General features: G+C 37.5%; 1 protein-coding gene across 2 annotated transcripts in view; it reads left to right on the top strand.

The window, feature by feature from the left end:
• The window catches only part of PDS5A (PDS5 cohesin associated factor A), an 86,269-nt gene that overhangs the window by 7,747 nt on the left and 51,626 nt on the right, over positions 1 to 26,896 (top strand). The window lies entirely within an intron of this gene.

Below are 26,896 nucleotides of genomic sequence, written 5' to 3'. Positions count from 1 at the left end.
ATGTGTCTGTCAGTATGTATTTTTATGGTATAATGTGGGAGACGTTTTGTGTATTCAAATATTTTAAATAAAGTTTGGATACAAAATCCTTGACATATCACTGTATTCTTATGAGAAGTTTGTATGCATAAGTTTGCAAAACAGCAGGAGCCTTAGCTGTGCTTAAAGACTCATAAACGAAGTGTTAATCTCACAACAGTGCTATGAAGTGAAAGAAAAATTATCCCTTGGTTTGCAGACAGTAATATGGAGATGATTGATAGGATGGGAAATCAAACATCATTTGGGGTTACTTTTCTTCCTTGTCTACTTGAATCAATTCATACTATTTTGTCTGCTTAATGCGTATGTGCATCTTTTGCTACCAGAAAGAAAAACAGACAAAATAATTAGCAGATCGTTTGTTCACAGTATATATTATAGCCATTTTGGTAGTTACAGAAACCAAACTTTTGTCTAGTCCCCAATCTATGTTAAAAATTCTTCATATATGAATTTTTTCCTGACCTCAGTATCTTCTTGATCACCATTGTTACCTAGAAATCTAAAACACATGCTTATTATTGGTGTCACTCAAAGCAATGTGTGTTTGCTGGCGCTGCAGCTGCAGTAAGCTAATGAACTGTATTCCCACTGCTGTGCTGACATCAGAATTTGGCTGTTGCAAAGATGTCTTAAGTGTGATGAAGTACTGTTAAAGGTAAACAAAGATAAAATTGGCACGAAGTATGTTCCTGCTTAGAAATGAAGGTTGAAAACTTTGCAGTATCTAGCTAGCATGGGATACCCTAAGCATGCGTTTCGCTTATGTGACACAGGCGGTACGTACTTATCTGATGGAGATGTCAAAGCTGCAGTGTTAGGATCAGTTTTGCAGACACAGTGGGGGAAAAATCCATTCAAATTTACTGTGAAGATTGGTCAGCTTTTTTAATGTCTTTAGTTATTCTCAAGTGAGTTCCCATTTCTTTCTAGTTGCTCTGTTACATACCTAATCTTAATGGTACTCTATTGTCTTTAAGGAATAGAGCCTGTCACCTTCTGCTGAAACACTGTTTGGTAGTCACTAGCAGTTTTAGGCCTGACATTATGTTTTTAGTGTTGTATTTTAATACCTCGTGGTAGAAATTATGACATCTATCTCCAGATTTATTAAAACTTCCCAAACTGTTGAAGCAGAGAAAAAGTTTTGTACTGGCAAAATACATTCATAAGCATTAAAGAGACCTATGTCTTTTCTATATACAAATAATTTTTTGAACTGATACAGACATTAAAGATGAAAGAGCAAAAGAACATTTTAAAAGGAGTTCGGAAAAACAAAATCTTTCTGGAGTCTTCCTCTACCCCCTTCTTTGCTTGCTACAGCACCTGAAAAATGCACATGCTTGAAAAAAAAAAAAGTAGTTATGTTAATGTTTAGTAGTATTAGCATTTGCTTGCAGTCATTAACGAATTCCCTTTCCTCTGCAATTGTAGTCTCTGTCTTTCTTATGTCTTTCTATGGAAATAACCTGATTGACCATCACAGAATAGCTTTAGATCTGCAGGTTTACAATATTTTTATTAATATTGTGTAACTTATCTTTAAACTACTTTATCACTGCATCTGACATGAGAGGCCATCAAAAGGCCAACTTCAAACTTGTACTTATTATGAAAATCTTATTACTGTAGTTTTAAGTGCCCAAGAATGTCTGTCAAAAATTGAAAGAAAACATATTTGTTTTTCAGTTTACTTTGCATATATGATAGTGCTTTGTCTGGACAGATGCTTTTAGCTTGCTTTTTTAATGAAATAAGGTTTTTATCTGATCAGCTAGTCTAATTTCTTTGTTACTGATCTTCCCTGAAGTTACGTTAGTTCAAAACTTGCTGGCGGTTGGGCAAAGGTTTCAGAGATGCGAGATTTGTCTAATTGGTCCTAAGCAGAATAGACATCCGAATTCTGTTTATACAAAGGAAAATGGACTAGCACTGTTAAACGTTTCAAAAGGCAGCAGCCCGTAAACTAGCTGGAATAAATTCAACCAACTCCCACATCGGTGCTTCAAATGTTGTAGGGGATGTGCTGCCCCCTCCCCAGCTCTCCAGGCACGGCACTGAGAGGAAAGTGGGCAGGTAGTGCGGGAGGAGAGAGTGAGGGATACAGGAGGGAGTGAGTTGGCAGCCCTCTTGGAGGAGAGTGATGGGGAACAGATCTGTTGGAAACCAGCCTTCGTTAATTTTGCTGCTTATGATAAAATCATTTCATATAGCAGCAGTAAAGGAGATAGACAACTAAAATAAAGCACAAAACTCTTTAATACTCTCTTAACTCACAGGCTCTGCGTGGTATTTGAAAATATTACTAATTTTTTAGCTTAAAGTGGTGGTTTTTAACAACTAAAACCGATGCCTGGATTTCTTGATCGTCTTGATGAAAATTGCTTATGCAATATGCTATTACAGAAAGGGTAAAGCAAAAATGAAAAACACACCACCACCCCCAACCACTCAAAGTAGCCAGAAACCTCAGCAGATGATCACTAAGTTCTTTAGTTAATGTTTTCTATAGTATTTTTCTTACATAATTTGTTTTTTCTGTTTATTTTGGCTTCTTAGAATCACGATGATGGTACAAATGCTGAAGCAAAATGTGAAGTGAAAGTAGAGTTGAACTTAGGAAGTGCTGAATATTAAGAAAATTGCAGTTTGAGCTTTATAATGATGCCATAGCGTGAATGTGAAGTTTGTTAAAATAAGTTGTTCCTTGAAAAAAAGAAACTGATTTACTTTACTTGTGTTACCAATTTAATGAAAGGAAAATGCTGTTGGATATTTACCCTTAAAATTTTTACTCTACTTTCAGAGAGATAGAGTAGTCAAAGCAGGGCAAATCCTGTTATTTTAATATAATTTTATGGTTTAACTGTGTTCTTCTGTTACTATTTGGAATATATGCATGTACTTGATTATCCAAAATGCAGTAAATGATTCTCCATAATAAACTCATTATTGAAATGTAATCAAACCATATTCATAATTTAGTAGGGAATTATTTGAAATTAAATTTTGAGGAATATAAAAATTGTTCTTTTCTTGTGATTTAAAAGAGTAAAACTTGCTACTTGGTCACTTAATTCTTACTGACTGCAGTGTCTTTCTGTGGGCTTCAGTCCTGATGTCCTAGTCAGTCAGAAAGGATATAATTTTTGTTTAAAAACTTTGTTTACATGAAACAGTGAAGATTCAGAAATTATGCCCCTTTGTTCATGCAATGGCACAATGTATTGTAGAATAAGTAAAGTTTAATTCTAAAGCTGTTGCAGTAATAAGAATAAAATAAAGTAAACTCAGTACTTTTCATGGTAGAAACAGAATTCAGATTCTGGGGGGAGGTGGAAAAGGTTACCCTGTATGTTTTTTGACAGGTGGTTCTTTCTCAGCACTGACTTGCTGCAGAGTTAACATTCATTCACTTACAAAACAAAACAAAGAAATGCAAGGCAACTTTAAAGCTTTTTGCTGAAAATACATGTTTATTTAAATACGTTATTCAGTCATCCTTTGTAAATGTAGTTGGCACATGTCACTGTTTCTGAAAAACTTCTAATCCATCTCTTCTCTTAACACTCACAGTTCTGCTATTGCCAGTAATATTCCAGTGGCAAGAAAAGAAGTACTATTTTTGCTTATGTGAAGTCAGTAAATGAAGGTCTAGGAGTTGCATTTGTGAGCTGTTAGTGACATTTTTTCTTAGAAAATGTATGTAGAATATGAAAGTATGCATAACTCTGCAGCCTAAGGGAAATTGAGAAATCTGGAAATAAGATTTCAGCTTTGTTCCAGTTGGAACTGGTAGTCTAGACTGCTGTAAAATCATGAGAATTTTGCTTTAGGAAATGGCAGGGTTCACCAAGTACAAAAACTGTATCTTTGTAGAATATATACACATTGGTTCAACTGGAAGTAGGTCAGTAGAAAACCTAATAAGTTGTTAAAAAAAATCTCTTTGAACTGGGAGTGAAAACCGAGTTAAAGGCTGTGTTTCTAGACCTCAGCTGGGAGAGGGGGGGTGGCGTGTAATGTTTTCCAAAGCTCGTTCAGTCCTAGCCTTTGTTTCCCTTTAGAGGTTAAAACACCTTCAGTCAGATTACAAAGTAAAAAGACTGCCATTTAATTTTGCTTGTTTTGACATCTTTGCTTATTGTTCTTAGTTTAGGTTCTTGGGCAAATTGGAGCACTCTGGTCTGAGCTGGATTTGTTATGTAGATGAAAGCATACTCATCCTAGAGTTGCGGCTAGGTGTGCCACTCCATTTCTGATGCTAACATTGGTTTCTGGTACCCATATACATTTGTGAGGATGGAGTTCTCCACTACATTTTATCTAGCAGTGAAGCTGGTTTGAGAGACATCTTCAGGGACTCTTACACTGGCTCTGCCTCCTGGGAAATCATACTGTGGAGCTGTGCCCTAATTCACACCGTCTTGAGACTCTTCAGAGTCACTCCGACTTCAGTCTGTATGTGGGCTCTGATGAATTTAAGTTTCTGTATACTATCTGATTTAACGCCTGTCAACACTTTGGTTAAAAGCCTGGCATCATGCAACATCTCCATAAAAATAATTTTAAAACTAGACTGAAAATTTTAGAAATTAGGAAAATATTAATTGCTAGCATTTTTAGGGGCCTTGTTGAGAGTTTTCCCACGGCTTTTCATCATGTTTATCAATCTTCTGCTTGGAAAATATTAATTGCTAGCATTTCTGGAGGATTTGTTAAGAGTTTTCCCACAGCTTTTAATCATCTTTATCAATCTTCTGCTCAAAAACAAAACTACGGGCAAAAGTAATTTCATCAGGGAGGTGAAAAGTTGGAGGGGTAAGTAATGACAGGTTAGTTCTGCAGAGTATTCTGAGTCAGTAATCTGAGCTGACATGAATAGTAAGTATTTTAACATAGTCAAAAGCAAGATGGTTTATCTAAAAACAAAAAAAAAAAATGTAAGTCCTCTTTACAGAGTGCCATAATTGTGTTTTGGAAGCTTGTCATCCTGACACTGTTGTACCTGACTACTTTGAGTACTCTTTAAGTTGACGCTGCTACTGAAGGAAACAGTTACTCATCTTCACCCCTTCTGCATTGCTGTTCAGGGAGAATAACGATTCAAAGTTGTTTGCCTTATTTGAGTCAGCAGCACTCTCAAAGTCATAGAAACAACATGAAGAGGAAGAGGAGAAAAATAAAAAATAGAGACGCATAGTGACTGTAGGCAAGGGGGGAAGGTAGTATAGTTGGGAAGGATGGAACTGCTACACCAGTAGCTGGAGGATTGCCCTGAATCCTATCCTGGTGTGCTTCACTCTACTGGAATGTGTAGAAGCACAAACACCAAAGCCAGCGCTTTGGGCCAGTGAAGTACTCTTGCATCCTTTTCCACACGCCAACCCAGGTGTGTCTGTGGCCTGCAGGATACTGGATTGTGGAAGTGATCCTGTTCAGAAACACTTATTTTTTTCCAGGTTAGTTTTCATTTGGATCCACGTTACTTACACAGTCACCTGCTACTCCCTCCTTGTGTTGGCAGAAGCTGTATGACAATCTTGGGGTGGCAGAACTGTTACTTGCAGCGACAGCTTAATTTGGAACACTGTGTTTGTTGGGTTTGACCTTATTAAATCAACTTAAAGATTCATTAAACTGCACCCTAAGATTGGGCTGAAGCAGTCCTATACTCCCCTATGCATTTTTACAGCCATGTAGTGAGCTGGTTCAAGAAGCAGATCTATCTGAAAAGTAACCTGACCAGGAGAAGGGATTTTTCAGTAGTGTCACTCCTCAGTCACATGTGTGCTGGAGTAATGGAGGGACAGATCTGACGGATTTGGGTTGACTCACACTGCCGTAAAACTGCACCCTAAGGAATTCTACAGATATCCCCCACCCCCAGCAGTATCTGTGTACAAAATGAAGCATGTCCCTTGTTTCAGAGAGCTGCAAATCTAAGTGCAGTGAATGATGCACTACCCTTCCATGTCTGAAAAAGAAACTAAGACACAGAGGAGAATGTTCTCTGGTTAGAAACAATTGAAATCAGTGCCGCGTTTATATGCAAATGTGTGGATTGTGCTGGTGCCAGTAATTTTGAACTAACGTGAATGTTGTGGAATCCATGATGAATTTTCAAATGCTTTAGCTGACTGGCTGCTGTTGTAGATCACACCATTCATCCTAATACATGACTGCTTTCAAAATAAATGGATTTTATGTTGGAATTCAGAATTGATGTGGTAATATTTAGTGAGAGGTACTTACATACACTTCTCCTTTCTCTAGGAATGTTTGGTTTCCTCTTTTTTTCCCCCTTACTTTCTTTCCCGTTTGTACAAAAGAAAGAATTTGAGGTTTCAGTGTTTTTCAGGCCTCCCTAAGCCCAATGGCTTACAGTTCTATACCAGTATTATGATTATGAGATGTGGTCTTTGATGTTTAGACTGGTCTTTTCCTGTTCTGCAGTCCAAACTACTGAGTCTTGTGCTGTGACTTAAACTAGAGTAGGCGGTACAGGCCAGTGCTTGCAAACAGCTTTGTCTTCATGCCAGCTCTCGTTCTTATTTTTTTTTTCCCCCTCCTAACGCCTGCTGTAGTTGATTGTTCTTTAAACAAAGACTTGCACTAACTTACAGGATGTGTATCTGTAGAGGAGTATGTGTGTGCACATGTACACATACACAGAAGCAAATATTTTATTTTCAGGTAATCATGCATTCAAAAAAAATTTTACTACCCAGTAGATAGGTGCCATAAATAGCTTTCTCCCACCCAAGCATGAACTGATAAAATACAAGTAGTAGAATCCTTTTTTGTGTCATCCCAAAGCTGGCATTATTAACACTCCACAGGGCTCATAGCAGGGACAGACCACAAGTTTACTGTTGCACATGAAGCTCTTCCAGAATTATTCATAGAAAGTGAAAACCCTTCTTCAAGTGTTACTCGTTTAACTGATATTTCTTACACTTCAAGGCCTGAGAGTTGTGCAGGATATATTGTTAAGGACTCCTTGATAGGCCAAAAATGTGGCTGCTGCTGAAAAATGTTTGAACATAATTTTGTTTATTCTTTGAAGAAACAGTGTTTACAAGGAGCTTGCACTTCTGTGGTGGTGTATGCATTGAAATTCTATAGTTGACAAACTTCAGCTAACCTTAGAACTGAATTTCACCCGTTTTTCTAGTAGTAATTTGTATATGGAAACTTCTGTGAAAATAGCTGCATGGGAATATTGCCAGAAACTGTTGGATGAAGTTGTATGGATAATTTTGATTATACATATCCTCACTTTTGAGAGAATTTTATTTCATCTCATGTATTGAACAGGTTTGTGGCTTGTTGGTTTTAGTTGTTTCATTTTGTATTATTATTAAAGTAAACCTTTTATTTGTAATCTTCAATTCAGAAAGCTTCAAAATAATGCATAAGAAATGAATATATGGATATGCTTTACGTATATTCACCAGTCAGTAATATAGTGGGATTCCTGGGGTTCAGTCTTCTTGTTTATAAATAAATTCTGGAGACCTTAAGTGAGTCTTGATTCAAAATCTCTAATTACCTTTCAAGTCTTTGATGGTATATGAAAAAAATTGTGAGTAACTGATACCATTCATGGCCAGCGGATCAAATGTTCAGAGGTTTGACCAACACAAAGAAACTTGGGTAAACTGATTCTAGATAATAATTGTGTTGCAAAGGGAAGCTAGATGGAGGCTAATATCAATTTTACTATAACTGACTTTGTGCTGTCTTAGTTCAGACTAGAAACTGTCATTGAAAATGAGAGGGGGAGACATTCTGGTTTTCCTGGGCTTGTGCAAGATTGCTGGCTAGGAGGTACTGCTTTCCAAGAGAAGTGATAAGCATACAGGATACAAAATGCTTAAGTTGGAAAAGTGTATTCAGTGATGGAAAACTACTTTTCTACTGCTTGGTCTCTTAATACCTGACTCTCACAAGAATCAATGGTCTTCTGAAGTCCTTTTGACATCTGAAAGCAGCTCCTAAGCAAATGCAAAACAAATGCAGACCCAGTGTCAGCCATATGCAGGTGGCCACTACCTGATTTGAATGCTACCCCATGATTTTACCAGTATCAAGATAACCCTGTGTGTGAGCAGTCAGAGCTCTGGCAAAAGACAGATGCCTGAAGTTAAAGCCGAGCAAGGCAGCAGCTTCAAGTGGGCAGCAGAAAACATTTTTCTCCATCCTTCAGTTTCCTTTGCTGGATGCTTCCCTTTAGTACTTCTTTTTGTTCTTCAGTACAGGGCAGTACTTAGCACTAGTGAAGAAACTGCCGATAGTAGCATCTGGAAGTAACACCTTCTGGCCTTTCTACTTGGCTAGGAGTTTCAGCCCTATTTAGGTTACAGTTATTTACTCTAATATCAACATCTGGAACAGAATTCTGATTAAGCTCATCATGAATGTAGCAGTATTTTGGGACTATCTAATATAAATACCGAAGCATTTTTCTCCATGCAAGTTACTTGGACAGCAACTTGTGGTCTCTTCCTACACTAATTTCCCATAAAATTCATAGTCAAATATTAGGTCTTAGCCCTTTTCTTTACGGTGCTAAACGGCTTCAGATTAATGTCTGGGTTTTAGGCACTAAAGATTATAGTTGACAGCTTTTGTTTCCTGATTATAAATCTTAGCTAACAACATTTTTAGGATGTTCAGTGAAATCCTACAGCTACTGAAGGCTGTTGCAAACCTCCACAATCTGTAGGCCAAAGTTCGCATCTGAAGTCCTTCTTTCTTGCTATGAAGATGCATTGTGGAATGTTCTGACTTCAAATTAAAAAGAAAAACCAACAAAAAAACCCAACACTACCAATTAAATCAATAACGTATTGCACTTTACATTTTTCTTTTTAGGATGGAAAGGTGACAAGTGTAACAAGATACATTTTGGTAAACTGTTTCAGTATGCTACTGACCTGCATGCTATGATTGTGAGGGCGAGTTAAAAAAAAAAACCAAAACACACAAAACCCAGAAAACCTACAGAACATGAATGAAACTGAATTTCATCCTGTTTTGGCTTTTGAAGAGCAAAAGCAATGGAACTTCATGTATTTTAAGTCTTGTATATGCACGCTTAAGACAAACATGAGAACTTTTAGATGGGATTCAGGACCTGAAGGCAATAACTGTACAGTCTAAAATGATTTTTAGATAAGAAAAGTTAAATTTTGTGCTTACATAATGTCTCATGCATGCTTAAGAAAAATCAAGTGGTTTATTTGGACAATCACCTGGTCAACTAGTTATCATTCTCCTGCAGACTTTATGAGAGAGATCTGCTCTCTCTTTTGTACGTAGCATTTCCCCTCCTTTCTTTCAATTTTCTCAATTATTGTTTTTTATAATTTTTTTTTTTGCTTCAGCTGCTTTTTAAACCTCCAGCACATGCATGTGGACTACTGCTCTGAGGTCACTGCAGCTGAGCAAGTGAAGTTGAGTCTCTCTTCAATTTTTGAGTCAGAAGAATAAAAACAAAGACCATTTTTAAACAATGAGGCATTATTTTTGCTTGTGGCTTCAGGCCACTTCAATCCAGTACTCTTGATGAAGTGTGCGCTTTCTGGGCAACCATAATATTTCAGGCTTGAGGCTTGCTGCCTTCGCTATGAACTTCTCAGATTTCTCTTGGGCACTGTCTCTTTGTCACAGATGCAGACATTTGTGAAATGACCAAATCTGTGCTAGTGGTACATGTTCGAGGTACAGGTTAGTATTGTTTCGGGTGTCTGATCTTATAAAGGGAATCAGCCGCATCTCCCAGCTATTTCAAGTGAAGGCAAAAGTTACTCACTGCTGCAGTGTATGCACTGTCTTGAGACAGTGGTACTGTTGTATTGGTAGAATTTATTGAATAAGTTTAAATAACTGTACTGTGAGATTGTTAGAAACCGTAAAATTTAGTGGGTAACAAAATACTTTATTTCTAATAAAGTTGTAAACTAGGTGTTAACATAATTTTAGGGGAATAATCTCAAGAAGTAGGTTGTTTTGTACTTTTGTGGTTGAAATGTCTCAAAATTTTGTCATGGAGAGGATAAGTGATTTTCTGGATGAACATGACAAAGCATTTTGCAAATACAGAGCTACTATGCCTCAAGTGCTTTTTTTAAGTATGTTGGACCTTTAAAAAATTTCTGTGATTCCTGTTTTAGACATTTTTTTAATGAGAATGTTGCTGGCAGCTATTTAAATGATATTTAGTACTTGCAGGTTGCTGAGTTCAGCAACGTAGTTTAGTAAAATGTTATTTTCATCTAAGTTCAGCATGGTTAATTCTGACACTAAACTTAAATAGTGTATCTAAATATGTAAATTCAATATATTAAATATATAAACAGTGTATTTTTAAAATAAAAGTATACAATGACTTTTCAGCTTTTCAGCTTTTAACTTTGAGGTCTGCTTTATTTGAGTTCTTCCTTGCATAGGTACATGATTTTTTTTTCAGAAAATCCCATATTTTTTCTTAGTGAAATTGTTGTACTAATTGGAGAGATTCAAAATAAAGCAGAAGTGAATGTAGAGGTTAAAATGGGACAGTGTTGCACAGTGCAGGTGATGTGAGTAGACTTGCTAAGAATGGTATGGGGAATCTGTCTAATGGGGGGTACCTGATGTCTGTAGTAGGAAACGTCATACCATGAAGTCTTCATCTGAAGTCTGTTTCTAGCAAAGAAAGGAAATTACAGTGCTCTCTATGATTTTTGGGACATGGGTGATCTTTATGTTTAGTACAAGAAGACTCCTTACTGGAACTTCTTAGACAGACATGTTTTGAAAACATCCTAAAAAAAAAAAAGCTTTGCATTAACACTTTATATCTGCTATATTGCCTGCTTATCCTAGCAGAATCAGTAGCTATAAAACTGTTTGATTACATATGTGGAATGTTGAGGGACAGGTACAGCAGTTACGGGCATATTCTAGCTATCCGCAAGGCAAGAATTTGATGGAACTGATAGGTAAAATAGTCACAGAACTCTTGTGGAGGAAATCAGGAGTTACTACAAGTTCTCAAAATATTAGAGAAGAATTCCCAAACAAGACTTAATTAGCCTGAAATTAAAGTAACTGCAGAAAATCAACAAAGCCACCACAACTCTGGGAGATGACATACTATCCTCTAAAATAGTATTGCTAATCCAGAAAGGTATAGTAGAGCTCTGTAAAAGCAGTCATCTGATTTTCTTGCTTTAATTAGAAAAAAAAAAAAGCCTTGGCTTTGGAAATAGAATACATATTTTGCATGGGGGATAATTTTCGATTAGCTCAGTGTAGCTATATGGCTTGAAAATATTATTAAAATGTTTAGCAAAGTTAGAACCAAGCGGAAACATTGTCCTGTGACTGGGTGTAAACATCAAGATCGAACAAATGAAACCAGATATGAGATAGAGACATGTATGGGAAAAACTGTTTTTTTCTGCCTTCCTTTCTTTTCCAGAGTCTCCTGCCTTTGCCTTTTCCTTTTCACTTTTTCCTTGGACATGCAAATGTACCTCACTCCCATAAGCAAAATGGCAAAGTCTACATTCTTGTGTGAAATACTGTATCATAAAATGAACAGTAAAGACATTAAAAATAACACTTTAAATACTGTCATGTAAAATCCTCCAAAATGCTTTCTGTAAATGTTATGTTAAATTTGAAATAGATCCACACTTTTAATATTGGCAATTATGATGGTAATATTACAAGTTGAATTTATTGAAGACTTTTCATATTATTCTTTGCTACCTACATTATAATGAAATACATAGGCTTGTCATATTCATTTTCTAGGCTTATTTCTCAGAAACTGAATATCCTACATATAGTCATTATGTCTTTAGCATCATCCTGTTGCTGAGCACTGTGGATTTGACTTTAATATCCTTATATCAGCAATACTGGTGCCTTTTATTTTTCTTTTAGTCTCCCATCCCATTTTAAAGAAAACTTTTAAAATGGAAAATTTATTTTAAATATTTTTATTCTTTTAACATGTTTCAGAAAACAGTCTTTATTACTAGGGATACTTGTCATTATTCAGAGTAAAATGATTTAAACTTATTAATTCTACCAACACAATTAGTGCATGGAAAGTATTGTACATTTTTTTCCTCCTTATTAAAGAACTAAATAAAACTTATAGCCAGGAAACCACCTCAGATATGCTTCAGGTCCAATTTTTCACGCACGAATGTTTTCCTGTGCTTTAAGAATTTCAAGGAATTTTGTTTTTAACAGGGCTACTTAAAAATAAAAAGAAACCACCAGCCACACACAGACTAAGCAAATTTCTGCATTTTGCCTTCAGTCCTTTCTAGAGTGCCCTATTTTTGATCTTGGTAGCTGCCTAAAGAGAAAACTTCCTTTTTGTATTAATAATATAGCTAATAGTGCTCAACAGGTAGCAAAATTTTCTGGTAAAATAGTGCTTAATTAAAGAAAGCTGATTTGTCTGAATAGAAATTTTTTGCAGCATAGTATCTGGTTTGGTAGGTGTGGTAGCAGGTACACCACCAGCTGCTGGCTGAAGTTGCTGCAGTGAGATGAACAGGAATGTCCATGTCAGCCAGTGCCTTCTGTGGAACAGGTTCTGGTTTGATGTGCTCTTGGTTAGGGGCTTTTTGTTGTTGCTGGCTGGTAGTATTAGTTTTGAATGTGAAATATCAAAATTTTTTACAGTTTTACAGTTCTGATTTTTGTCCAGCCTTTCACTTGGGAATGGAAACCCACATCATCTGCATTCTAGATAATCATTGTTATTATGACAGTCCTGTATTAAGGCTCCGGTAGATAGCAGACACCTAGAGAAAATTCTTCAGTGCAGTTTTATCACTAGATATGGGTTTGCACATGGTTTGCCTCATAATGTTCATTTCTAAGGCTCAGTGGAATCTGGCTGCTAAATAAACCAGAAAATGAATGCCATGGCTGAAGAGTTTGCCTTGATACCTTTGTGTGCTACTGAGTATGATGGTATTATGTGCAATTGCCAGTCATTGAACATGTGCCATGAAAGAAATTTGAATTTCTTTCTCCTCTTACTGTCGCAGACTGTGCAATCAGTGCTAAAGATCAAGTTACAAATATTTTGCATAATTTTCTACTTCAGTAGGTATAGTAAGTTTTCAACTTACCACAATTTACAAGACTGCTGAAATAGAAAAACTATTTTCTTAGGAAAAACCCCTTTTTTGGTGTGACTTATCGGTTGTGTTGGAACACAAGCAGGGAAGAGAGCATGATGTGCTTTATACACCCCCTGCTTCTGGATGACTGAGTCAGGAGAACTGTATGTTGTACCATGGGATGAACCTGCACCATGGTGTAGAAATAGACATGGATGTAGTCTTTAAAACATCAGTATTGCTGGAAACATAACCCTCTAGTTGTGTTTTAATGTGAAACTCTAACACATGATTTTGTTGTGAGAACTGAGCCTAAATACTTACTTCAAAATGAATCCTTACAGTCAATTCACAGTAGAAATGAAAATGCCATTGTTGTTCTTGCCCAGCACCACCTTCTCTTTGGAAGAGGAAATGAATTATCGCACAGCAGTGAGCTGGTTATAAAGAATCCTCTTTCTCACATCTGGAGGCTATTATCAAAGTACTTGGGAAACTTCATATGGAAATAGAAACTCCTTCACCTTGGGGAATACGCTTTTAAGAGTTTTTTGGTTTTGCCCCAGACATACATAACACTTGCTAGCATACCTAGGGGAAAAGGACTATTTAATGAAATGCTTCTAACTGATGATGTTTTGAATTATCATTAGAATGTTTAAAGAATAGGCTCATTTTAGTCCCTCTGCAAATACTCTTTTGTTATTTATCTATGTATGTGGAAGTTTCTGAGAACTTAGAAAGACTCTCAGTGTTTTAATTATGAACCTTTTTTACAGTATTTAAACAATTGTTAGACTTCGGGAGGAAAATTGGAAAGAATCCCATTACAAATCTTTCCAGTAATAAAGACTAGATACTGCAGAAGACTGAATTGCTTTAAAAAAATAAAATAAAAATTGGTGCTGTGGCAGCACACTCAGATCATGGATGTGTAAGAGATGGTGAGTAGCGTGAGTATGAAGAGATAATGTGCTGATAAATATGTGCCCTTCCTCTTATCATTATTTGAGAAGAAATATACATACATTGTTAAAACATCTGATTTGATCCATAGTATAATGGCTTGTATCATAGAAAAAATTGTGTGAAACAGTTTAAAACTTGGATAACAAAATACTTAAAGGATTCAATATGGTAAGGCCAAACTAACAATATTTCTTAATGTTTCTTACATTAAAATTACTTCAAAAGGTTGAGTAGCCAAGTATTGTCATGCATCAAAAGCAGACTGTAGACAAAAAGTAGGTTTAAAGAAATAGTTCTTGTTAATGATGAACCATAGAGTGACCTAAGGTTAGAGAGTACTCTGCATGCTTGAAAATCTTTTAGTTGTTTGGGAAACAGGAAACATGATGAGGTGAGTTGGTTTGGTTGATCACAACCAAGGTGGATTTCACAGAATTCCTATTAAGTCAAATAATTTAAGTGAGCAGGATGAATCCAGTGGAATCTTTCAGGCTTAATGTCAATAAAAACAAGGTGAGGAATAGTGAGAGAAAACAAAACTGTTTGCTGACTTCATGTTGTGAAGAACTAAGGGAGGACTGATGCATCAGTCTAGGCCACTCAGTGAAATCTTTCACTGAACAGCTTCTGTCCAGAAATCTAATAGAATTTAACACTGGCTAAGGAGACAGATGGTAAACACTATGGATATTATGCTTCCCTTATATGAATTAGGCACGTGTGCTCGTTTGAATACTGTGTGAATGTTCTCTATGGAGTACTGCAGCTCTAATAAATCTTTGCCTCCAAAGGTAGGAGATGAGGACATGATTAGAACATTAAGAACCTGGAAGGCAAAGTAAAAGTAATGGGCTAGAAAGGTAAACAGGGAACCTCTGCTGTCTCAGGTCATGATACAAAACCAGGAAATATATCATTAAATTAAAATGAATAAATCAATTGATACATTGGATACAAGTTTTGGAAATTACTGTAGCAACATGTTTCTGAGACCTTGAATTTTAAATGAGCAGCGATCACATCTTACGCCAGTTTCTAATGAATAGAGGTAAAGGTAAATTTTCTGGGGGACTACTAGGACTTGGATATAGCTGCCCATTTCAGGCTTCATGTGCTTCCCACTATTAAGGTTAAGAATTTTTGTCACTACTAGGTTGTTTGCTAAGAATTTATGTACCAGAAGGCTAAATTCTTCTTCCTTCTCTGGTCTTGACCATTGAATTCTATCTACCTTCCATTCTACTGGCTCTGGAACATATCAGATCTGTCTGTGGTCTAACTATGCCTGTCAGAAAACTATCTGGGACTTTTTCTGAGGAGGTTTTCAGACAGATTAGTAAATTAAATTGACTCATGCAGTCATTCAGCAAGTTTTGGGGCCAGCACAAAGTATGCAGTGGCACTGCATGGCCAGAAGCAGGACAGCGTGAGTAATGGGAAAGGGAGAAGGAGATGGTGGCAGCAAGTGGTTAAACTGGATCTCCATGTCACGTGGAACCAAAACCATAGCTACTGAGAGAGGAGTTTGAACTGTGTACTGCTGTGACTCCTGGTTGGCAAACAGGTCTGAATTTCTGTCTGTGCTTCGTCTTCCTTTGGTATTTTTTTACCCTGTCAATGTGTACAGAACTGTAAGAAAGATAGTACTCCAGCCAGCCAGTTACAAGGGAAGTTCTGTTAAAATTCTAGACCATTAAAGCTGATTATAATCTGCTTTCTCCTTAATGACAAATTTTAAAATCTTCAGAATAAGTAAAAGAACAGCCTGTTTTGGTGATGTTTTTTATGGTTTGTTTTCTGGTTGGGTTTTGGGGGGGCAAGGGGGGGAGTTTAACAGCTTAAAATAGTCCCCATTTCAAAACAGAGGAGAAATTAAAAAGATCTCATATTGTTACAACAGTGGATATAAATGAACTTGCAGGACGTTTTTAAATGAAGCATAGTGGTACCTGCTTAAAGACAAAAGAAATAGACTTTGCTTTAAAGTAAGTATCATTTGGCTTGGAGGGCAAAAGCACCTTGCTATTATGTATAGTAGTGAAGGAATTGAGGTTGTATAAAAATGTTTTGAATCTTCCAAATCTTACTGCAATAAAAATCTAAAAGTCAGTGATACTGTCTAAAATACTCAGTTCTGAGAAAGATGTTGTATTTTGTCAAAGTTGTGGTGATAAGGAAGGGCATGTAGTATTTTCTTCGTGCATCATGAATCTGATTTTTTCCCATGGGCTTGTTCATGGCCAAAGAGTACAAGATTTATCAAATGCAGTGATATCAATATTAGGATTATCTTCTGCTGGGCGGGAAGGACAGTTTTACTTCCTTTTGTACTGTTGTAATCTTGGGAAGCATACTTTTTTTCAGACTTTCCTTGCACCAGTCCATGCAAGTTACTATAATCAAAATGTCAACGTTACATGATGATTTTGGAGGGCAAAATATTCCACCACATGTTCTGATTTGTGCTGTGAAAGACATTTTGGTTTAAGGCATCTGATTTTTCTTATTTCATTTGCCTTTTCCCCCCATATGTTGCTGCATTTGTGTTACTTGAGGAATCTTCTAGATTTACAGCAGAACTGGACATACAACATGTGGGTAATCATACAACCTTTCTCCCAAGTTGGTAACAATACTTGTCCTGTTTTGATTACAGTGCTGTATGTGTGTGAATTTATATTCATTATGTATTTATTTAAAAATGTGTGTATCAAGAAAGTTACTTCAAATAATTCATAAACTGCTCAGTATACTGTTTTTATTACAAGTAGTAGTCAGCCTTTCTGCTTTTTCATATGTCAGATTAATTTAACATCTGGGCTCCTGGAAAGTAGTCTCAGAGTTGCTCGAGGTAAGTAAAATAATACAGAATATGCTATTTCACCAGTGTGAAGGGTAGTGGTAAATTACAAGTCTGTGACTTCTTTGCTAGTGATGTGGCAGTCAGGCAAACCTCCAAAGAAAAACCCCCATGTAGGTTAGTCCCCAGAGGAAAGATAGCCGGTTAAATTGTTTGCCTAGTCAAAGGGGTATTACTATATAGGCTACCGTTGCTGTTCCTGTGTAAGCTTTACATCTCTTACGATACATCTGCAGTCACATCTAGAAACCCTGGTCATTGGCTTCACTTGGCAAGCAGGTGTAAAAAAGGAAGCAAATAGTCTTTGCCCCAGAGAACATACAATATGCTTTGTATAATATTTTGTTCAACTTTTTGTTGGTTGTTTTTGTTTGTTTTTTTTTCCCCTGGGTTGTTCAGAACCAGTTAAGTGTCTCCTCAGAGAGTATGGATTAAAGATAGAATTTGTAGTGGAAATCGGGCAATAAAATTTTTCAGGGACTACTAAGAGTACCAGGAAAGGAGTGCTACTTTTTGTTTTACTAAATGACAGCAGCAAAACTTCACAAAAATACATCACCTCCTTTCCAGCTTGATGTTTCTATGATTCACGTATGCCCCTTGCTTAATTTGTGCATCTACTTCTGTCTAGCTACGGCTCTGATAAATGTGGGTCCTGAAAAGGAATTATTTGCCACGAAGCAAAACCTTGTGAGAGGACAGCGCTCCAGAGCGTATGCTTCCATGGTCAGAAAGCAGCCCCGGTCTCAGGCTGGAGATGCTGCTGGCCCGTTTCTACCCACTTCGACTCGCACTCTTTTTCCAGTGCATAAATGGCACTCTTGCATTTAAGGCATATTAAAAGAGAGACTTATGGCTGTTATTTTGGTAGATTAAATAAACCACAGCCTTGTAAATGTTTCCTTACAAAAAAAGACTTTTGAGACTCCTTTGGTAGCCACCTTCCATACTTTTCCCATTTTGAATTCATTTTTTTTTAATCAGTGAGAGTAATCAGACCTAATACTGATTTGAAACACATCACTTTAGTATTTTTAGCATTTCATGAGTTCTATTGCTGTTTTTTCCTTTCCTTGACTGGAAATACTTCTTCTGTCATATCCTGCAATTGCATTTTCATTGTTTTCATGCCTGTTGTGGGCTCATAATGTCTTTATAATTGCTTAATAAGTGTCCATCTTTCTCCTCTCCTGTTGTTTCCAGCTGATAAGCTCTTAATAGCATAAGTTTTTGGTTTTAAGGACTAAGCATATGACCATTTAGCAATGATTAATTTTTGGTGTTTCTGTTATTCTCATATAATATCCTGTCCTCTACTGCCAGTCCCTAACCATTGTCATTATGCTCCATTCCTACTTCCTGGACCACAGTTGTTTATGGAAGTAGCAAATAGGGGCAATAATGTGCACTTGCAGCCCAGAAAGCCAACTGTATCCTGGGCTGCATCAAGAGAAGTGTGACCAGCAGGTGGAGGGAAGTGATTCTCCCACTCTACTCCACTCTCGTGAGACCCCACCCAGAGCACTACGTCCAGCTCTGGGGATCCCAGCATAAGGACATGGACCTGCTTGAGCACGTCCAGAGGAGGCCATGAAGATGATCAGGGAGCTAGAGCACCTCCCTGATGAGGACAGGCTGAGAGAGTTGGGGTTGTTCAGCCTGGGGAAGAGAAGGCTCCGGGGAGACCTTATGGCAGCCTTCCAGTACTTAAAGGGGGCTACAGGAAAGATGGGGAGGGACTCTTTACCAGGGAGTGAAGTGGTAGGTTGAGGGGTAATGGTTTTAAACTGAAAGAGGGTAGATTTAGATGAGATGCAAGGAAGAAGTTCTTTACTGTAAGGGTGGTGAGACACTGGAACAGGTTGCCCAGAGAAGTTGTGGCTGCCCCCTCCCTGGAAGTGTTCAAGGCCAGATTGGACGGGGCTTTGAGCAACCTGGGCTAGTGGAAGGTGGAACTAGATGATCTCTAACGTCCCTTCCAACTCATACCATTCTATTCTAACACCATTCTCCACCAATAAATTCATTCAGGTCCAAAAGGTCCTTTCAGTTTAACACTTTAGGAAGGGACTGAGATGATGTTGGGCAAAGCTTCATCTCTTTCAACGTCCTCAGTTTCCATGTGGCTCAGTGTGATGCTCTTCTTGACAATCAGACAAATTGCCTGTCATGTTCTTCCTTGTCTAGAGAGTTGATTATCTTATCAAAGGAAGCTTATTGGGTTAGCAAAGTAATTCCCTTTTTATGTGTTACCCTGTTTTTTCTTAACTTCTGTGTTTATTTAGCCTTTCCAGATTAGGTTTGTATTATAAAATTCTGTTGATGTCAGTCTGTTGGATGTGTTGGCAGGATCTCCTTTCTTGATTATTCTGTTAACATTTGCTAATTTCTGGCCAGTTGGTATCCTCCTTGTTTGGGTGTTTGTGTGTAGGTTTTTGTTGTTGTTTTGTTTTGGGGTTTGTTTTTATTTATTTTTTTTTTCTAAAGAAAACCAAACAAAACCTGTGTTGCTAAGTTTGTAATTTCGTTTGTCAGGTATTTAACGATTCTGAAATAACAATCATCTGGTCCTCCTGATTTGAATATTTTAAGGTATTTTACTGTTTTTTATATCCACACAGTAATTTCCATTTTTCCATGTTTGTTTGGTGGTTCTGGCTGATAGATAGGACTGTAGCTGAGGGAGACCAAGACTCCTCATCCTAAATCTGCACCATGTAAAGTATTTTTTTTCCAGATACACATGCCTGTGGATTTTGCTATGTTTTACGATCTGGTCTTAGTCAAAGAACAGAATTTATTCTTAATAGTTAAAGGCAAGCATCACCCATAATATTGCTTAAACCATATGAGGGGAAAAAAAAAAAGTAAAAACGCCCTGATGGCAGAGTTGAAAATTGCAGAATTTGGGTGTATTTTGATTTCAGCTTTCTCTTGGCATCACTCCCTGAGCTGTCCAAGCTGTTGAAGAGTCAGCAGGGCTCACATCAGTTTGGGGAAGTTTTAGTTCCAAATTTCTTTTGTATTTAATCATAATATTGTAGTTAACTTCTAATATTATTCCTATAATAATAAATGGTATCAAATTATCTCAATTGTTAAATTTCTTCTGATGATGATTGCAAGGTGAATTTTCAAACACTCAGTATCTTTCCTTGGTCTTTTCTTCAAGCCAACAGTGGTTAAATGTTACTTCTTTGGAACACTATGAATAAGGTGTTGTAAGAACAGTAAAACAAACGCAAGCTGTGCACGTTCCCCATGCTGTGAATATCTTTGGAGGTTTATGTTTGTCCTGCCAACTGCAGCAAGGCTTTTCTAGATCTGTGTGCTTCTTTCTCTCTGCAAGTACTCTTTTGAGTCTTTTCTCTATCTACACTGACTGCCCTGTCCTCTTTGCTTATATAGCTCTCCTCCCTATATTATGGGAATCATCAGTATGTTTCAGCAGTAGCTGAGCTTCCTGATCCAACAAACCATGCACCTAAATCTAGATGGTCAATAAACTGGATCCGCACAGCAAAAGTTAGTGTTCCCATCGGAGGTGTAGGTCTTGCACAAGAGCCACATGCAGCTGAGTCACATAAGGGCAAGCTACCATGCTGATTTACTGTCTCTGAAAACAGGCTGCATGTAAACTGCATATGAGGTGTGGGTAGACTGTGAACAACGTTTTGGCAACCTCTGGTGTGCGTTTCAATGCGATTGAAAGGCTGACAGTCTCAGAAGAAGCTGCAAGTAGAGTTCATCTCACCTCATTTCAGGCATCTAGTCACACTGCGCTGTTTTCATGGTCAGCACAGAGAATTCCAGGGCAAAACTGAGCTGACATCTGTAGGTGTCATCATAGACATCTGTGCTTGAATTCAGTCGTGGTCTGTGCGTTTCTCTCCAATGAGTGAAAGGGTAGCCCAGAGTGACTGTCTTGCACAGGGCGTGGTTTTATGCAGTCAGATGAACACCTCCCTGAAAGCTTTCAATTTTTTAATTTTCAATATGTTTGTAATGTGCTAAGAGTGACTTAGCAGTCTTAATTTAACTGTTGTTCTCACTAGTTTGAATGAAGGCGTTTGCATTTCTGTACCATCTCCAGTGTCATAATCAGAGCATTTCACTTACATGTTTCAGAGCCTGGGAGAGTAAAATCTTGGTCTGATAATCAGAATTTCAAGGTACTGTGGTAAAAATGACAATAATGAAAATTTCTATAATAGTTTTAGCACTTTTATTTTTGCAAGGTAACTAAAGTACCAGTGTGTGGTACTTTAAGGGAGATGAATTAGATCAAAAGCAATGCAGACTGAATTTAAACGTAAATGTGAATAGCTGTATTTTGTTTACATTTACTAGCAGTTAGTGTTTAAATTGAGTGCTTAATTGTTTGGAAAAGAATGGATGGTGTTACATTAATATGTTTAAATAATACTGTTCTGTCTCCTGCTTTTTGTACAGAGGACAGTAACAATTTTCTGTGGTGGAAACTACTAAATCTGTAGGGTTTTATATAAATCAGTATTAGCGCTCTAGATAGCATTGTTCTGACTGTACAACAAGACTTCAGTTAGACAATACCAGTGTAATTTGAAGAAGTAGTGAATTCCTGTTACGGTTTAATAATTTTTTCCTGGAATAAAACTGGCTTAACATGATAATAATTAATACCTAACTCTGAAATAATACTTCATTCTACTAGAGAAATATTGATGTAATGGTTGAATCAGAACTTTGGGAAATTGAAACTCCTTTTAGACCTAAAATGAAAACCTTAATACAAAGACGAATTGGAGTGGGGTTTTGTTTGATTTGGGCTTTTTTTTTTTTTTTTTTTTTTTTTTTGCAATTAAAACAAGGGTAGTTAGGATGGATCAGATGGCAACTTGAGTGTGATTTACTTTAACAGAGTACCTATAATATGAATAACTCTAGTAAAGAAGATTTTTTTAACATGCAGATTCTTGGAAAAAATAATTGTACTAAAATCTGTCTGGCAGTAGCTATTCGTATCTCCTCTCTGCAATTGTATTTTCTTCCCTCTGGTTCAATGAAATATTAACCACAGCCTTGAATCTTTTTTTTTTGTGGTTACTTGCTTGTTCATATTCCCTCATGGTTGCATTTATGTATGTCACTAGTTACATGAGTTGTTTCCAATTTGGGTTTAAAAATAATTTAAAACCTTAAATTATTTGAATCTTTAGTCTTTTTGTATATGTAGAGTTTATTTCAGGTTTTCAGTTTCATTAGCAGATTCTTTTGATAGATCAATTTCTAGCTGTTACAATTAATACTGGTATTGCAGTGGTATGGCTAAAAAATTGTAACTGTAAATATTTTTGAACCAATTATGAGGAGTTCTGCAGAAGATGTTCTCAATATTTATTCGGCATCATGCAACTTGCATACTGCTTCGCTTTTTTTTAGATTCCTTTGAGAAAGCCCGTAATTTGTAACAGGAAATGTAATAGAGTTATAGGAAGTCTACGAAGAGTGGGAACTATGTCTGCAATACAATTTAAGAAAGGTTTTTGGGAAGGGCTGGATATGCTTAACTTTACATGTAAATACTTCTATTGATTCTGTCTATCCCAAGTAATGCCAATCCCAGGTGGTTAGAAGTAACTTCTCTTTGTCAGACCTAAACACAGAAAATAACTTGCAGTATGTTGTCATTTAGTTTCTTTGTATTATGGACGTATTTGTGAACTATAGTCCTAAACCAAGACTTTGCATTAGACACAGCATAAACAGGGAGGAAGGGAGGGAAGGTAACTCCTGTTATAGAGGAACCAAGACAGTGGATGACTGCAGAGAAAAAGACAGGAGTACCCTAGGAAGTGATGGAACTGTTGTTGATCAATGGGTTGTGCTCAAGAATATGCCGTTCTGTTATGAATAATATCATCAAACATACAATGTCTTGTACTTCTAAAGACTTAAGTTGCTCTCTTATCTGTTGCTTGATAACTAATTTTTCAGTTGTGTTAGAGGTCAAGAGTACCAGTCCCATAACTGGTGAAATTTTGAGTGAGTTTTTGGCTTTCTAGTGAGTGTGAAGAGCCAAGCATATATTGTATTTAATATCTGGACCTTTTTTTTTACTTCTCTTTTAACAATTAATCTCATATGTAGATTAGCAGGCATTTGGAAATAATTCTGTTGTATAATACCTTTATCAGTGCCAGTAGTTGTTTGGCTGTAGAGACTACTCCCAGGCTGTAGGATTTTAGATATAGTTAATTGCATACATTCAGGAAATGTATAGAATTATTTTGTTGAACTATGATGACAGTCCAGCAAATTTATGGATTGTACTTAAATGCAAGTCTTTATTAATTCCCTTTTTCTCAAATCTTATATGTGTCCTGGCACTAGCGAGAACTTATATCATGCTTTCAACCATGGTATAGTCCTGTGTATTTTGTTCATATATTACTTGCATTATACTATATATTTTGTGTAGCCCATACATTATTTGTATCACTTTGGTATCTGGGATCCTAGATAAAGATGGTATTCTGTCCATTTTTTGTGCATGCCATAAACAGAACATCATGCACCAAAGGCTTTATTATAAAACAAAAGACAACACACAAATACAAGCAGATACGGGACTATAAAGAAACAATGAGGGAAACATAGATCAGTATGTTAAATAGCAGTTGCAGCTTGCCAGTGACCCAATTACTGCCCGAGTGTTGTTTTGTAATAGAAAAGAAATATCAAAGAGTGCTTTGCAGGGAAATAGAATGAGGTTTTATAGGTGTTGGCTGGCAGTTCCTTCTAAATACAAGAGCAACATCCGTAAGGCTGTGTTTTCAAACAGGCAAGACAGTGCCAAAGACTAGTTTCATTACTTTAATCATAGAATATCCTAACATTTTGTTACCAAATGGCAAAGTCGTGTGAGTTTTCACAGCACCATGCTGCCTTATCCTGTCTGGTTTTGACATATTGGAGAATGGATAGATGCAAGATTTATGCATATTGTCATATGAGTATGGGAACCTGAAGAGAGATCTGAATCTGGGAGGGTATTCGGGTTCTGAAGCTTATGATACACAGAGAGAGAGAGGAGATGGGGGTTATGGGAAAGATCAAAAGATCACTTATATGGCTAAACCACTATCCATTATATTTGAGAAGTTGTGGTAGTCCGGCGAAGTTCCTGCTGACTGGAAAAGGAGTAACATAACCCCCATTTTTAAAAAGGGAAGTAAGAAGGACCTGGGGAACTACAGGCCAGTCAGTCTTACCTCTGTGCCCGGCAAGATTATGGAGTGGATCCTCCTAGAAACTATGCTAGGGCACATGGAAAATAAGGAGGTGATTGGTGACAGCCAACATGGTTTCACTGCAGGCAAATCATGCCTGACAAATTTGGTGGCCTTCTACGAAGAGCTGGTGGATGAGGGAAGGGCAGCTGACGTCATCTACTTGGACTTGTGCAAAGCTTTTGATGCTGTCCCACACAACATCCTTGACTCTAAATTGGAGAGACGTGGATTTGACAGATGGACCACTCGGTGGATAAGGAATTGGCTGGATGGTTGCACTCAGAGTTGTAGTCAATGGCTTGATGTCCAAGTGGAGAGTGGTGACAAGTGGTGTTCCTCAGGGGTTAGTACTGGGACCAGTGCTGTTTAACATCTTTGTCAGCGACATGGACAGTGGGATTGAGTGCACCCTCAGCAAGTTCACCAATGACACCAAGTTGTGTGGTGCAGTCGACACGCTGGAGGGAAGGGATGTCATCCAGAGGGACCTGGACAGACTTGAGAGGTGGGCCTGTGTGAATCTCATGAAGTTCAACAAGGCCAAATGCAAGGTCCTCCACATGGGTTAAGGCAATCCCAAGCACAAATAGAGTCTGGGCGATGAGTGGATTGAGAGCAGCCTTGTGGAGAAGGACTTGGGAGTAGTAATGGAAAACAATGTGTGCTCACAGCCCAGAAAGCCAACTGTATTCTGGGCTGCATCAAGAGAAGTGTGACCAGCAGGTGGAGGGAAGTGATTCTCCCACTCTACTCCACCCTTGTGAGACCCCACCCAGAGCACTGCATCCAGCTCTGGGGATCCCAGCATAAGGACATGGACCTGCTTGAGCACGTCCAGAGGAGGCCACGAAGATGATCAGGGGGCTGGAGCACCTCCCTGATGAGGACAGGCTGAGAGAGTTGGGTTTGTTCAGCCTGGGGAAGAGAAGGCTCTGGGGAGACCTTATGGCAGCCTTCCAGTACTTAAAGGGGACCTACAGGAAAGATGGGGAGGGACTCTTTATCAGGGAGTGTAGTGATAGGACGAGGGGTAATGGTTTTAAACTGAAAGAGGGTAGATTTAGATGAGATGCAAAGAAGAAGTTCTTTACTGTAAGGGTGGTGAGACGCTGGAACAGATTGCCCCGAGAAGTTGTGGCTGCCCCCTCCCTGGAAGTGTTCAAGGCCAGGTTGGATGGGGCTTTGAGCAACCTGGTCTAGTGGAAGGTGTCCCTGCCCATGGCAGGGGGGTTGGAACTAGATGGTCTTTCAGGTCCCTTCCAACCCAAACCATTCTGTGATTATATGGTTTATCTATAAAATTAGTAAAACAACTGGAAGGAACTTTATATGTTTATACAGTACAGGTACAGTTTATCATCAGTCTCCAGGGTAGGATTCACAAATCTTTTAGTCCTTTCTACCCTGTTCTTAAAGCCTTCAGTAATATTACCTGAATCCCATGCTGCAAGTCAAGGCCATTATTCTTTGTACTGCCACCCCCAGAGGTAGAGTGTGGTATGGTTTTTTTTTTGGTTTTGCATCATATTGGGTTTTGGATTGGTGTGGTGATGGAGGGTTTTTTGGGTTTGTTTTGGTTGGGGTTTTTTTAAACCTTATTAAAAGAATCTGGTAGGTTTTGAAGGAGAGGTGATGTGTGACACTCGTAACAGACAGACCTGTGCTGTCAGTAGAAGGATGGTTTTGTCCTTTAATCTAGTGCTTCAAAATAGAGTTTAAGAATAAATAGTTTTAGGGAAACGAGCCAATGCAGGTAGAATTTGGATTTTTATGGGCTGTGGCTGTAAAGTTCTCTTTTATTCAGTTTGTTTGTTTTTTCTTTCTGCTTCTTTCTTTTTTTTTTTCCTAAAAGTTGCTTCACAAAGGAATGTACTTATAAATGTTCAAGTACATTCCTAGAAATTGAGGAGGAGTTTTAAGTAATGTACTATAGCAAAGGTTGCTGTCAAACATTTATTTTAATTTGTAAGATCTACTGAGTTTAAAACTGGGTTCCAAAACTCAGGGAGGAGGTGAAGCTGAAAGACAGTGTTTTCATGTTGGAAGCGGAGGCATGCTTAATAACGGAGGAACAACTTTAGTATTATTTGAATGACACGATAACAAAAGAATTGAGGTGAGAGTAAGATATGTGTTTATTATCTGTGTGAGCTCAATCTCCTCTTGTGTGTCACTGTTAATATTCTAGAGGCAAATTTGACCCATCAAGATTTATCATTCTGTGTTTTCTCCTATATCTCTTTAATGTGTATACTGTGTATGTAATGGGTATACTGGTATGAAATATGGGTGTCTTTCACAATTTTAACTCTTTAAGGATGCTCAAGTGACATAGAGGAATGGCACATAAAGACTGATTTGTCTAAGGTCATAGTAAGAATCTGTGGCACATCTCCCAATTTGATGCTGACATCCTAGAAGTCATCCTCATCCTTTAACAAACCCTATTCCAGAAGTTAAACCTGCAACTTTTTATTTCTTCAAACTAAATTTTCACTTTCAGTTTTGCCAAATCATTATGTTGAGATGTTTCAATTAACTGGGGTTGTATAATAATTAAAAATAAACAATTTCGGTGGCATTTCATAGGAATTAGTAGTTCT

The sequence above is a fragment of the Strix aluco genome, chromosome 4, assembly GCF_031877795.1.
Source record: "Strix aluco isolate bStrAlu1 chromosome 4, bStrAlu1.hap1, whole genome shotgun sequence".
NCBI lineage: Eukaryota > Metazoa > Chordata > Aves > Strigiformes > Strigidae > Strix > Strix aluco.
This window is presented reverse-complemented; position numbering and strand designations above follow the sequence as displayed.